At 41.7% G+C, this 13,351-nt stretch overlaps 3 non-coding genes and 2 pseudogenes across 3 annotated transcripts; all 5 read left to right on the top strand.

Annotated features, from left to right (window-relative positions):
* The first annotated feature begins 2,960 nt into the window (after positions 1 to 2,960).
* On the top strand, positions 2,961 to 3,176 carry LOC147730022 (small nucleolar RNA U3). Its single transcript, XR_015309133.1, has one exon. It is a non-coding gene; the product is annotated as a small nucleolar RNA U3 (small nucleolar RNA).
* A 2,616-nt stretch (positions 3,177 to 5,792) lies between these two features.
* On the top strand, positions 5,793 to 6,008 carry LOC147730023 (small nucleolar RNA U3). The gene has a single exon (XR_015309120.1). It is a non-coding gene; the product is annotated as a small nucleolar RNA U3 (small nucleolar RNA).
* A 2,617-nt stretch (positions 6,009 to 8,625) lies between these two features.
* On the top strand, positions 8,626 to 8,740 carry LOC147730024 (small nucleolar RNA U3; annotated as a pseudogene).
* A 475-nt stretch (positions 8,741 to 9,215) lies between these two features.
* LOC147730025 (small nucleolar RNA U3) lies at positions 9,216 to 9,391 on the top strand (annotated as a pseudogene).
* A 2,617-nt stretch (positions 9,392 to 12,008) lies between these two features.
* On the top strand, positions 12,009 to 12,224 carry LOC147730026 (small nucleolar RNA U3). Its single transcript, XR_015309004.1, has one exon. It is a non-coding gene; the product is annotated as a small nucleolar RNA U3 (small nucleolar RNA).
* The last annotated feature ends 1,127 nt before the right edge of the window (positions 12,225 to 13,351 follow it).

A 13,351-nucleotide genomic window follows, 5' to 3' on the forward strand; every position in this document is an offset into this window, starting at 1 on the left:
GTATTAAAGGGGACAGTATGTATTCGGGTGATGGTGTTCATTTGTCCCGGGTGGGGAACGAGTTACTCATAGGAGACCTGATAGCTTGGCTGGGGACTTTAAGACATGACCTTTAGGTAGGAGTGTGTGGGGGGTCCGGATAGCCGGTCAACTATCCGGCCTGTGGCGGTAAGGTCATGATCGGTGAGCACTAATTGGTAGATCCCTATGAGTGGGCGTCACCCATTACGGATGGGAGCGCTCGAGGGAGGTGGCCATTGGCCCCTCAACGGGTAGGCGGTCCCTTCTAAGGATGGGACGCCGAAAGGAAAGGAAAGGCGGACAAGGCCCCTTCCTGGGTAGGAGGGGCTACAGCCCCCTCCTGGGGAATTTCCCGGGGCCAGGATATCTGCGACGGCAGATGTGGTAAGTTGTGTGGGGTTTGGGAGGGGGTCTACGCTACCTTCTAGATACCTCACACGAGTCCTCGGACGACCTTTAAGTGGCGCCGAGTTTATTGGGGCCCCCGTCAAGTCAAGGGAAATTGGTAGTTGCACTTGAGGTACACCTCTGTGCGGTCGCCCCTCATAAGTGAGGGGGATATTTCTGGTTTAGGGATCTTGACACCGGTTACGACCTTGCCGTTGGCCCTTAAACGTTAGGATGTACAATTTCAAAATTTCAAGTTAATGTTTTGTAGAATGTTAGTTCGGCTAGGAGAACCTTTGTATTAGAGAATATGTTAAGGTTAGCCAAACATCGCAATGTGGTAATGAAATTGTACATGATATGAAACTGTTATTTTAATGTTTTAATTTTGTTTCATATTTTAATAAATACGGCCGGGAGGGTCACTCCCTCCCGTCTTCCAAAAAGTTCAGAACTGTTTCCGGTTTCCCATCCTTGGGGAGTGTGTTGAGAGGGGGTGGCGGGTATCTCGGCCATATGGAAAGGGGCGACCATTCGGTCCCCCCGAACGTATGGCTGAGTACCACGAGCCCCCCGGGAAGCCATTTTTTGGGCGGGAGGCGAGCCTCGGCTGGTATGCCCGAAGCGGCGTAGCCGGGGCGCGCTTTTTCCCGCCCTAGAGTGGGCTGGCCTAGACACTGACGCGGACGGCCACGCCCTAGGGGCAGGCAGGGGCGGGTTTTACGCCCGCCCTGAAGACGGATAAAAGGAGCAACAAGCCAAGAACGCATCCTCTTGTTCCTGTGCTCTGAAGCTGCACCCCCTCGCTGCACGTGAGCTCGAGACGGAACGAAGAGCCAATTTTGACCCACCCACCAGCCCCTGAGGACAGCCAGTTGTTTTGAATAAAGTTTTGATGTGGTGATTCCATTTCTTGCAGGTGATGGTGATTGTCGTATTATTTTGAGTATGCAATAAAGAATGGTCAGCTACAGTATGTTTTGTGAATAAAGTAATTCTGCACTAGTAATGATCAGTGATCATACGTGAAATGTTTATGGTTGTTGGTAATAGAGTGATTTTAGTTAAAATTGTCGTATTTATTTTTGGTCGGGCGGTAAGGTCATGATCGGTGAGCACTAATTGGTAGATCCCTATGAGTGGGCGTCACCCATTACGGATGGGAGCGCTCGAGGGAGGTGGCCATTGGCCCCTCAACGGGTAGGCGGTCCCTTCTAAGGATGGGACGCCGAAAGGAAAGGAAAGGCGGTCAAGGCCCCTTCCTGGGTAGGAGGGGCTACAGCCCCCTCCTGGGGAATTTCCCGGGGCCAGGATATCTGCGACGGCAGATGTGGTAAGTTGTGTGGGGTTTGGGAGGGGGTCTACGCTACCTTCTAGATACCTCACACGAGTCCTCGGACGACCTTTAAGTGGCGCCGAGTTTATTGGGGCCCCCGTCAAGTCAAGGGAAATTGGTAGTTGCACTTGAGGTACACCTCTGTGCGGTCGCCCCTCATAAGTGAGGGGGATATTTCTGGTTTAGGGATCTTGACACCGGTTACGACCTTGCCGTTGGCCCTTAAACGTTAGGATGTACAATTTCAAAATTTCAAGTTAATGTTTTGTAGAATGTTAGTTCGGCTAGGAGAACCTTTGTATTAGAGAATATGTTAAGGTTAGCCAAACATCGCAATGTGGTAATGAAATTGTACATGATATGAAACTGTTATTTTAATGTTTTAATTTTGTTTCATATTTTAATAAATACGGCCGGGAGGGTCACTCCCTCCCGTCTTCCAAAAAGTTCAGAACTGTTTCCGGTTTCCCATCCTTGGGGAGTGTGTTGAGAGGGGGTGGCGGGTATCTCGGCCATATTGTTCATGTGAACGCTTTCCTAGATAACCAGGAATTCAGGGCTCTACTGAAAGCGATAGGTTCCGTTATCTCCTGTAGTTGCTGAAAGCAGGTTTTCACAAAGTTTGGACCATCGCCGAAGGCCATCCTCAGCTTAGAGTCTTACATGTGAACTGGGGAACAGTTCGTTTTTTTGGGGTAACTGATCAAAGATGTTGACCTACATTTGATCTGTGGGGCAACTGTTCAAAATGTCAAGGTAGCTTTGCTACAACTTTTGGTTCCACACTTGCAAGCTTAGCAGGTCGCTTCTCATATGCTAGCGATCAGTGTCACTCTTTTGGCTGATTGACTGTTCCTAATCTAGACCAAATATTCCCATTAAAAATCATCTATGATATTGTGGAAACCACAGTTTTTTGAAGAATTTTCCAGCTTTCCCTCTGGTACAGCGTTGGGTCAGGAAGAGTCAGGTTGAATTTAATTGGTTGCTGATTTAAAATATGCAAATTTTAAAGCAGTGTCACCAGGATCTATTAAGTATGTTTTAATGTAAATAAATGCATATGCGTGTGTATCTGTAGAATGTTATTTTGTGGAGTAACAGATATGTTTATATTTATATGTTTTTATTTCAGTTGATGATGCAAACCGTGTCTTACTGTAAGTAAGGAGGGTTTCCCCCCTTTCTGTCTGTGTGAGCGATAAACAGTTTTATTAAGACTATACTTTCAGGGATCATTTCTATAGTTTTTAACTGAGGAAATGTGATTGAAAGTGTTTGGTCTTTGCTAACCACGATGAAGAATTGAAGTGTTCTCTTCTGAGCATGAAGTGAGTGAACAGTGTTGCATTCATGTAGCTGCTGTTTGCTATTGATGATCGCTCTTATTCCTTTCAAGAGGATTGGAGAAAGAGTACACAATCTGAGTGGTTAGCTACTTTTTAGGGTTTAAGGAAGTCCATCCGTTCTTAATTTCTTGCTTAGTTTGTTATTTTTATAGTGTGCATTTTGGTTTATTTTTATTTAGCTGTTGAGTTCATGAATACTTAGTAGAAGCTGTTGAGCTTTTTTGGACTTGTGGTTTTTGCAAGAGCTTATCTTTGAAAAGCACTTCTCACCGTCAGTTGGTATTTTGGTATGTTATTTATAAAAAAAGGTTTGTTTTTTAGAACGTGGGGAGTGAAGAGTACTTTTTAAATGGACTGTGCGTATGAGCTATTTGTAGAGCCTAGGCTGCTACAAGGCAACTACTGCTACTCAACGATTTAACACTCTTTCAATTTGACTGTTTAAAGGAACCTCCTAATGCTAGTTAAGCCTTTTAGACTAAGAGGAAGCGTAACACCCTGGTCACAGGTTATACAACTTACAAGGCTGCGGTGGATCATAGACTGCTGAGGATAAAAAACTCCTCCTTTGGTATTTGCTAAAGTTTTCACAGGAATTTGTGGAGTGCAAAGCAGAAGTAAAGGACTGTGTATGTTTACTTATCATTATGAAATCTTGTGTGCTCCGCACAAAAACTTGCTGCTCCCAACAAGCCCCCGTACAGCCCTTAGTACATCAAGGGCTTAATGTATTCGAACTTTGGAATTTTGAAGGATCCATTGGGGAGAATGGAGTTGCAACAATAAAAAATAATGGTCAAAACAAGCCACTGCTCCAGCAAGTACCATTTTCTTGGTTCTCCTGCTTTAACTCAGAATATTCTTACTTCATTGACTGGAATGTTGTGATATCAGAATAGACTTTCTACCTCGGGTATCACATTGATTAAATGCCCTATCCTTTCGATATAGAAGCTCAGCTTTAACTTGAGTCAAGAACTCAAACAGAGGGTATTTAAGGACCATTGAAGCCCCCTTTAGCGTTCCATTATGCTATATTCGAACACTGGAAGATTAGACCCTTATGTAGAGAATCGAAATATCAGCCGTTTGTAAATAGTAGGATAAACCCTGTGCCTTGAAACTTCTAATGGTTCGAGCCCCGACTGCCACCATTTTGGATTTCCACTTTGCTGCGACGCCTACGGAAAAGAGCTAGGTGGGCTGGCGCCAGACCGTAAATTGTGGAAGTTCACTGTGTGGTGACAGGCCAGGTGAATACCCATAGACTGTTCTTCTTGGTTATGCAAGAGTCTGGGGCATTGCCCGACTGGTTTTCCAGCCATGGCCTCTTTTTACGTAAAACTTACACAGTTAAGACCTTATTGTGATAGCCTTTTAGCCTGCCGCAAGAGGCAATGGCGACCAGGAACGGTCCCCTTTCCTCTGTTTGTCACGAGCCTTCAACTTTAGTCTATCATGCTGAATTAAAGTTTAGTTCGCTAACTAAAGACTTCAGCGGCAGGTTTTAATTATCTATCACTGATCTGCTGAGAGCTTAGCCAGGTGACAGAAAAAATGCTGTTGTGATATCTTCCTGTAACCCTTGGACAGCTTAGCATAGAGTTATAAAACCTTTTGTCGCGATATGTTATGAAGAATCAAGATTGAAATAGAAATTGTAAGTGGTCCGAAGGTGTTGCAGATAAGTTCTGATCTAAAAAGGAAGGTCACAGGCAGAGTTTTTTTTTAAACAACTGTCTACTGTTGACAGCTGTTCCTTTCTTCATTTAAGGATATGCTGGAAGACAGAAGTGTACACTGAAAAGTTCAATTCCGGGTTCTGATGAATATTAGGTACCAAACGTTTCCGGCAAGTATTCACTTCCCAGTGTAAAAAGTATTTTGCACAAAAAAATAAACTATATTTTGGATACTTCTGTAGTTCCGAGAGGCTAAAAGTCTAGTAGCTTTAAAAACCAGCATAAATTCAAGCTGGGTGATAGTACAAGTTGTTGTTCATGTGAACGCTTTCCTAGATAACCAGGAATTCAGGGCGCTACTGAAAGCGATAGGTTCCGTTATCTCCTGTAGTTGCTGAAAGCAGGTTTTCACAAAGTTTGGACCATCGCCGAAGGCCATCCTCAGCTTAGAGTCTTATATGTGAACTGGGGAACAGTTCGTTTTTTGGGGGTAACCGATCAAAGATGTTGACCTACATTTGATCTGTGGGGCAACTGTTCAAAATGTCAAGGTAGCTGTAATGCTACAACTTTTGTTTCCACACTTGCAAGCTTAGCAGGTCGCTTCACATATGCTAGCGATCAGTGTCACTCTTTTGGCTGATTGACTGTTCCTAATCTAGACCAAATATTCCCATTAAAAATGATCTCTATGATATTGTGGCAACCACAGTTTTTTGAAGAATTTTCCAGCTTTCCCTCTGGTACAGCGTTGGGTCAGGAAGAGTCAGGTTGAATTTAATTGGTTGCTGATTTAAAATATGCAAATTTTAAAGCAGTGTCACCAGGATCTATTAAGTATGTTTTAATGTAAATAAATGCATATGCGTGTGTATCGGTAGAATGTTATTTCGTGGAGTAACAGATATGTTTATATTTCTATGTTTTTATTTCAGTTGATGATGCCGAACCGTGTCTTACTGTAAGTAAGGAGGGTTTCCCCCCTTTCTGTCTGTGTGAGCGATAAACAGTTTTATTAAGACTATACTTTCAGGGATCATTTCTATAGTTTTTAACTGAGGAAATGTGATTGAAAGTGTTTGGTCTTCGCTAACCACTATGAAGAAATGAAGTGTTCTCTTCTGAGCGTGAAGTGAGTGAACAGTGTTGCATTTATGTAGCTGCTGTTTGCTATTGATGATCGTTCTTATTCCTTTCAAGAGGATTGGAGAAAGAGTACACAATCTGAGTGGTTAGCTACTTTATAGGGTGTAAGGAAGTCTATCCGTTCTTAATTTCTTGCTTAGTTTGTTATTTTTATAGTGTGCACTTTGGTTTATTTTTAATTGGCTGTTGAGTTCATGAATACTTAGTAGAAGCTGTTGAGCTTTTTTGGACTTGTGGTTTTTGCAAGAGCTTATCTTTGAAAAGCACTTCTCACCGTCAGTTGGTATTTTGGTATGTTATTTATAAAAAAAGGTTTGTTTTTTAGAACGTGGGGAGTGAAGAGTACTTTTTAAATGGACTGTGCGTATGAGCTATTTGTAGAGCCTAGGCTGCTGCAAGGCAACTACTGCTACTCAACGATTTAACACTCTTTCAATTCGACTGTTTAAAGGAACCTCCTAATGCTAGTTAAGCCTTTTAGACTAAGAGGAAGCGTAACACCCTGGTCACAGGTTATACAACTTACAAGGCTGCGGTGGATCATAGACTGCTGAGGATAAAAAACTCCTCCTTTGGTATTTGCTAAAGTTTTCACAGGAATTTGTGGAGTGCAAAGCAGAAGTAAAGGACTGTGTATGTTTACTTATCATTATGAAATCTTGTGTGCTCAGCACAAAAACTTGCAGCTCCCAACGAGCCCCCGTACAGCCCCTAGTACATCAAGGGCTTAATGTATTCAAACTTTGGAATTTTGAAGGATCCATTGGGGAGAATGGAGTGGCAACAATAAAAAATAATGGTCAAAACGAGCCACCTGCTCCAGCAAGTACCATTTTCTTGGTTCTCCTGCTTTAACTCAGAATATTCTTAATTCATAGACTGGAATGTTGTGATATCAAAATAGACTTTCTACCTCGGGTATCACATTGATTAAATACCCTATCCTCTCGATATAGAAGCTCAGCCTTAACTTGAGTCAAGAACTCAAACAGAGGGTATTTAAGGACCATTGTAGCCCCCTTTAGCGTTCCATTATGCTATATTCGAACACTGGAAGATTAGACCCTCATGTAGAGAATCGAAATATCAGCCGTTTGTAAATAGTAGGATAAACCTTGTGCCTTGAAACTTCTAATGGTTCGAGCCCCGACTGCCACCATTTTGGATTTCCACCGTGCTGCGACGCCTAGGAAAAGAGCTAGGTGGGCTGGCGCCAGACCGTAAATTGTGGAAGTTCACGGTGTGGTGACAGGCCAGGTGAATACCCATAGACTGTTCTTCTTGGTTATGCAAGAGTCTGGGGCATTGCCCGACTGGTTTTCCAGCCATGGCCTCTTTTTACGTAAAACTTACACAGTTAAGACCTTATTGTGATAGCCTTTTAGCCTGCCGCAAGAGGCAATGGCAACCAGGAACGGTCCCCTTTCCTCTGTTTGTCCCTAGCCTTCAACTTTAGTCTATCATGCTGAATTAAAGTTTAGTTCGCTAACTAAAGACTGCAGCGGCAGGTTTTAATTATCTATCACTGATCTGCTGAGAGCTTAGCCAGGTGACAGAAAAAATGCTGTTGTGATATCTTCCTGTAACCCTTGGACAGCTTAGCATAGAGCTATAAAACTTTTTGTCGCGATATGTTATGAAGAATCAAGATTGAAGTAGAAATTGTAAGTGGTCCGAAGGTGTTGCAGATAAGTTCTGATCTAAAAAGGAAGGTCACAGGCAGAGTTTTTTTTTAAACAACTGTCTACTGTTGACAGCTGTTCCTTTCTTCATTTAAGGATATGCTGGAAGACAGAAGTGTACACTGAAAAGTTCAATTCCGGGTTCTGATGAATATTAGGTACCAAACGTTTCCGGCAAGTATTCACTTCCCAGTGTAAAAAGTATTTTGCACAAAAAAAATAAACTATATTTTGGATTCTTCTGTAGTTCTGAGAGGCTAAAAGTCTAGTAGCTTTAAAAACCCGCATAAATTCAAGCTGGGTGGTGGGACAAGTTGTTGTTCATGTGAACGCTTTCCTAGATAACCAGGAATTCAGGGCGCTACTGAAAGCGATAGGTTCCGTTATCTCCTGTAGTTGCTGAAAGCAGGTTTTCACAAAGTTTGGACCATCGCCGAAGGCCATCCTCAGCTTAGAGTCTTATATGTGAACTGGGGAACAGTTCGTTTTTTTGGGGTAACCGATCAAAGATGTTGACCTACATTTGATCTGTGGGGCAACTGTTCAAAATGTCAAGGTAGCTGTAATGCTACAACTTTTGTTTCCACACTTGCAAGCTTAGCAGGTCGCTTCACATGTGCTAGCGATCAGTGTCACTCTTTTGGCTGATTGACTGTTCCTAATCTAGACCAAATATTCCCATTAAAAATCATCTCTATGATATTGTGGAAACCACAGTTTTTTGAAGAATTTTCCAGCTTTCCCTCTGGTACAGCGTTGGGTCAGGAAGAGTCAGGTTGAATTTAATTGGTTGCTAATTTAAAATATGCAAATTTTAAAGCAGTGTCACCAGGATCTATTAAGTATGTTTTAATGTAAATAAATGCATATGCGTGTGTATCGGTAGAATGTTATTTCGTGGAGTAACAGATATGTTTATATTTATATGTTTTTATTTCAGTTGATGATGCCGAACTGTGTCTTACTGTAAGTAAGGAGGGTTTCCCCCCTTTCTGTCTGTGTGAGCGATAAACAGTTTTATTAAGACTATACTTTCAGGGATCATTTCTATAGTTTTTAACTGAGGAAATGTGATTGAAAGTGTTTGGTCTTCGCTAACCACGATGAAGAAATAGAGGGGCATATTATCAAGGGGGTTTATCTCCGCTTTTTTGGCTTTAAAAGCCAAGAAAGCGGAGATAAAATTATCTCCCTATTACCAAGCTGTCGCTAACACCAGTTAGCGACAGCTAGTAGGAGATAGCGACCATCTTGGGCCCCACTTTGCATGTCAGTGATATTTATCACTAATGAGATGCAAAGTGGGCGTGCCAAGATGTTAGAGACTGAAAACAGTCGCTAACATCGCTATCTCCTATTACCAACTTTTGGAGATATTCGCGCTAAGCGGGAATATCTCCAAAAGCTAACACCTGCCCTGAGCAGTTCTTAGCCATGTTATCCAATGGGAGGTGGATAACATGGCTAAGAGCATTTGCTCGATAATGCATGAATATCGCTGACTTTTCAGCGATATTCATGCATTTCGGCCGTTTTTTATCGCATTTGCGATAAACCTTGTTAATAGCAAGGTTTATCTGCGATAAAAATCGCCGATGTGCGGCGATAATTTTTGTCTCTAAACAAGTTAGAGACAAAAATTATCGCTAGTTGTTGGTAATATGCCCCGAAGTGTTCTCTTCTGAGCGTGAAGTGAGTGAACAGTGTTGCATTTATGTAGCTGTTGTTTGCTATTGATGATCGTTCTTATTCCTTTCAAGAGGATTGGAGAAAGAGTACACAATCTGAGTTGTTAGCTACTTTATAGGGTGTAAGGAAGTCTATCCGTTCTTAATTTCTTGCTTAGTTTGTTATTTTTATAGTTTGCACTTTGGTTTATTTTAATTGGCTGTTGAGTTCATGAATACTTAGTAGAAGCTGTTGAGCTTTTTTGGACTTGTGGTTTTTGCAAGAGCTTATCTTTGAAAAGCACTTCTCACCGTCAGTTGGTATTTTGGTATGTTATTTATAAAAAAAGGTTTGTTTTTTAGGTCGTGGGGAGTGAAGAGTACTTTTTAAATGGACTGTGCGTATGAGCTATTTGTTGAGCCTATGCTGCTGCAAGGCAACTACTGCTACTCAACGATTTAACACTCTTTCAATTCGACTGTTTAAAGGAACCTCCTAATGCTAGTTAAGCCTTTTAGACTAAGAGGAAGCGTAACACCCTGGTCACAGGTTATACAACTTACAAGGCTGCGGTGGATCATAGACTGCTGAGGATAAAAAACTCCTCCTTTGGTATTTGCTAAAGTTTTCACAGGAATTTGTGGAGTGCAAAGCAGAAGTAAAGGACTGTGTATGTTTACTTATCATTATGAAATCTTGTGTGCTCAGCACAAAAACTTGCAGCTCCCAACGAGCCCCCGTACAGCCCCTAGTACATCAAGGGCTTAATGTATTCAAACTTTGGAATTTTGAAGGATCCATTGGGGAGAATGGAGTGGCAACAATAAAAAATAATGGTCAAAACGAGCCACCTGCTCCAGCAAGTACCATTTTCTTGGTTCTCCTGCTTTAACTCAGAATATTCTTAATTCATAGACTGGAATGTTGTGATATCAAAATAGACTTTCTACCTCGGGTAGCACATTGATTAAATACCCTATCCTCTCGATATAGAAGCTCAGCTTTAACTTGAGTCAAGAACTCAAACAGAGGGTATTTAAGGACCATTGTAGCCCCCTTTAGCGTTCCATTATGCTATATTCGAACACTGGAAGATTAGACCCTCATGTAGAGAATCGAAATATCAGCCGTTTGTAAATAGTAGGATAAACCCTGTGCCTTGAAACTTCTAATGGTTCGAGCCCCGACTGCCACCATTTTGGATTTCCACCGTGCTGCGACGCCTAGGAAAAGAGCTAGGTGGGCTGGCGCCAGACCGTAAATTGTGGAAGTTCACGGTGTGGTGACAGGCCAGGTGAATACCCATAGACTGTTCCTCTTGGTTATGCAAGAGTCTGGGGCATTGCCCGACTGGTTTTCCAGCCATGGCCTCTTTTTACGTAAAACTTACACAGTTAAGACCTTATTGTGATAGCCTTTTAGCCTGCGGCAAGAGGCAATGGCGACCAGGAACGGTCCCCTTTCCTCTGTTTGTCCCTAGCCTTCAACTTTAGTCTATCATGCTGAAGTTTAGTTCGCTAACTAAAGACTGCAGCGGCAGGTTTTAATTATCTATCACTGATCTGCTGAGAGCTTAGCCAGGTGACAGAAAAAATGCTGTTGTAATATCTTCCTGTAACCCTTGGACAGCTTAGCATAGAGCTATAAAACTTTTTGTCGCGATATGTTATGAAGAATCAAGATTGAAGTAGAAATTGTAAGTGGTCCGAAGGTGTTGCAGATAAGTTCTGATCTAAAAAGGAAGGTCACAGGCAGAGTTTTTTTTTTAAACAACTGTCTACTGTTGACAGCTGTTCCTTTATTTATTTAAGGATATGCTGGAAGACAGAAGTGTACACTGAAAAGTTCAATTCCAGGTTCTGATGAATATTAGGTACCAAACGTTTCCGGCAAGTATTCACTTCCCAGTGTAAAAAGTATTTTGCACAAAAAAAATAAACTATATTTTGGATACTTCTGTAGTTCCGAGAGGCTAAAAGTCTAGTAGCTTTAAAAACCAGCATAAATTCAAGCTGGGTGGTAGGACAAGTTGTTGTTCATGTGAACGCTTTCCTAGATAACCAGGAATTCAGGGCGCTACTGAAAGCGATAGGTTCCGTTATCTCCTGTAGTTGCTGAAAGCAGGTTTTCACAAAGTTTGGACCATCGCCGAAGGCCATCCTCAGCTTAGAGTCTTATATGTGAACTGGGGAACAGTTCGTTTTTTTGGGGTAACCGATCAAAGATGTTGACCTACATTTGATCTGTGGGGCAACTGTTCAAAATGTCAAGGTAGCTGTAATGCTACAACTTTTGTTTCCACACTTGCAAGCTTAGCAGGTCGCTTCACATGTGCTAGCGATCAGTGTCACTCTTTTGGCTGATTGACTGTTCCTAATCTAGACCAAATATTCCCATTAAAAATGATCTCTATGATATTGTGGCAACCACAGTTTTTTGAAGAATTTTCCAGCTTTCCCTCTGGTACAGCGTTGGGTCAGGAAGAGTCAGGTTGAATTTAATTGGTTGCTGATTTAAAATATGCAAATTTTAAAGCAGTGTCACCAGGATCTATTAAGTATGTTTTAATGTAAATAAATGCATATGCGTGTGTATCGGTAGAATGTTATTTCGTGGAGTAACAGATATGTTTATATTTATATGTTTTTATTTCAGTTGATGATGCCGAATCGTGTCTTACTGTAAGTAAGGAGGGTTTCCCCCCTTTCTGTCTGTGTGAGCGATAAACAGTTTTATTAAGACTATACTTTCAGGGATCATTTCTATAGTTTTTAACTGAGGAAATGTGATTGAAAGTGTTTGGTCTTCGCTAACCACGATGAAGAAATGAAGTGTTCTCTTCTGAGCGTGAAGTGAGTGAACAGTGTTGCATTTATGTAGCTGCTGTTTGCTATTGATGATCGTTCTTATTCCTTTCAAGAGGATTGGAGAAAGAGTACACAATCTGAGTGGTTAGTTACTTTATAGGGTGTAAGGAAGTCTATCCGTTCTTAATTTCTTGCTTAGTTTGTTATTTTTATAGTGTGCACTTTGGTTTATTTTTAATTGGCTGTTGAGTTCATGAATACTTAGTAGAAGCTGTTGAGCTTTTTTGGACTTGTGGTTTTTGCAAGAGCTTATCTTTGAAAAGCACTTCTCACCGTCAGTTGGTATTTTGGTATGTTATTTATAAAAAAAGGTTTGTTTTTTAGAACGTGGGGAGTGAAGAGTACTTTTTAAATGGACTGTGCGTATGAGCTATTTGTAGAGCCTAGGCTGCTGCAAGGCAACTACTGCTACTCAACGATTTAACACTCTTTCAATTCGACTGTTTAAAGGAACCTCCTAATGCTAGTTAAGCCTTTTAGACTAAGAGGAAGCGTAACACCCTGGTCACAGGTTATACAACTTACAAGGCTGCGGTGGATCATAGACTGCTGAGGATAAAAAACTCCTCCTTTGGTATTTGCTAAAGTTTTCACAGGAATTTGTGGAGTGCAAAGCAGAAGTAAAGGACTGTGTATGTTTACTTATCATTATGAAATCTTGTGTGCTCAGCACAAAAACTTGCAGCTCCCAACGAGCCCCCGTACAGCCCCTAGTACATCAAGGGCTTAATGTATTCAAACTTTGGAATTTTGAAGGATCCATTGGGGAGAATGGAGTGGCAACAATAAAAAATAATGGTCAAAACGAGCCACCTGCTCCAGCAAGTACCATTTTCTTGGTTCTCCTGCTTTAACTCAGAATATTCTTAATTCATAGACTGGAATGTTGTGATATCAAAATAGACTTTCTACCTCGGGTATCACATTGATTAAATACCCTATCCTCTCGATATAGAAGCTCAGCTTTAACTTGAGTCAAGAACTCAAACAGAGGGTATTTAAGGACCATTGTAGCCCCCTTTAGCGTTCCATTATGCTATATTCGAACACTGGAAGATTAGACCCTCATGTAGAGAATCGAAATATCAGCCGTTTGTAAATAGTAGGATAAACCCTGTGCCTTGAAACTTCTAATGGTTCGAGCCCCGACTGCCACCATTTTGGATTTCCACCGTGCTGCGACGCCTAGGAAAAGAGCTAGGTGGGCTGGCGC

Source organism: Lissotriton vulgaris, chromosome 2_1 (assembly GCF_964263255.1).
Source record: "Lissotriton vulgaris chromosome 2_1, aLisVul1.2, whole genome shotgun sequence".
Classification (NCBI taxonomy): Eukaryota; Metazoa; Chordata; class Amphibia; order Caudata; family Salamandridae; genus Lissotriton; species Lissotriton vulgaris.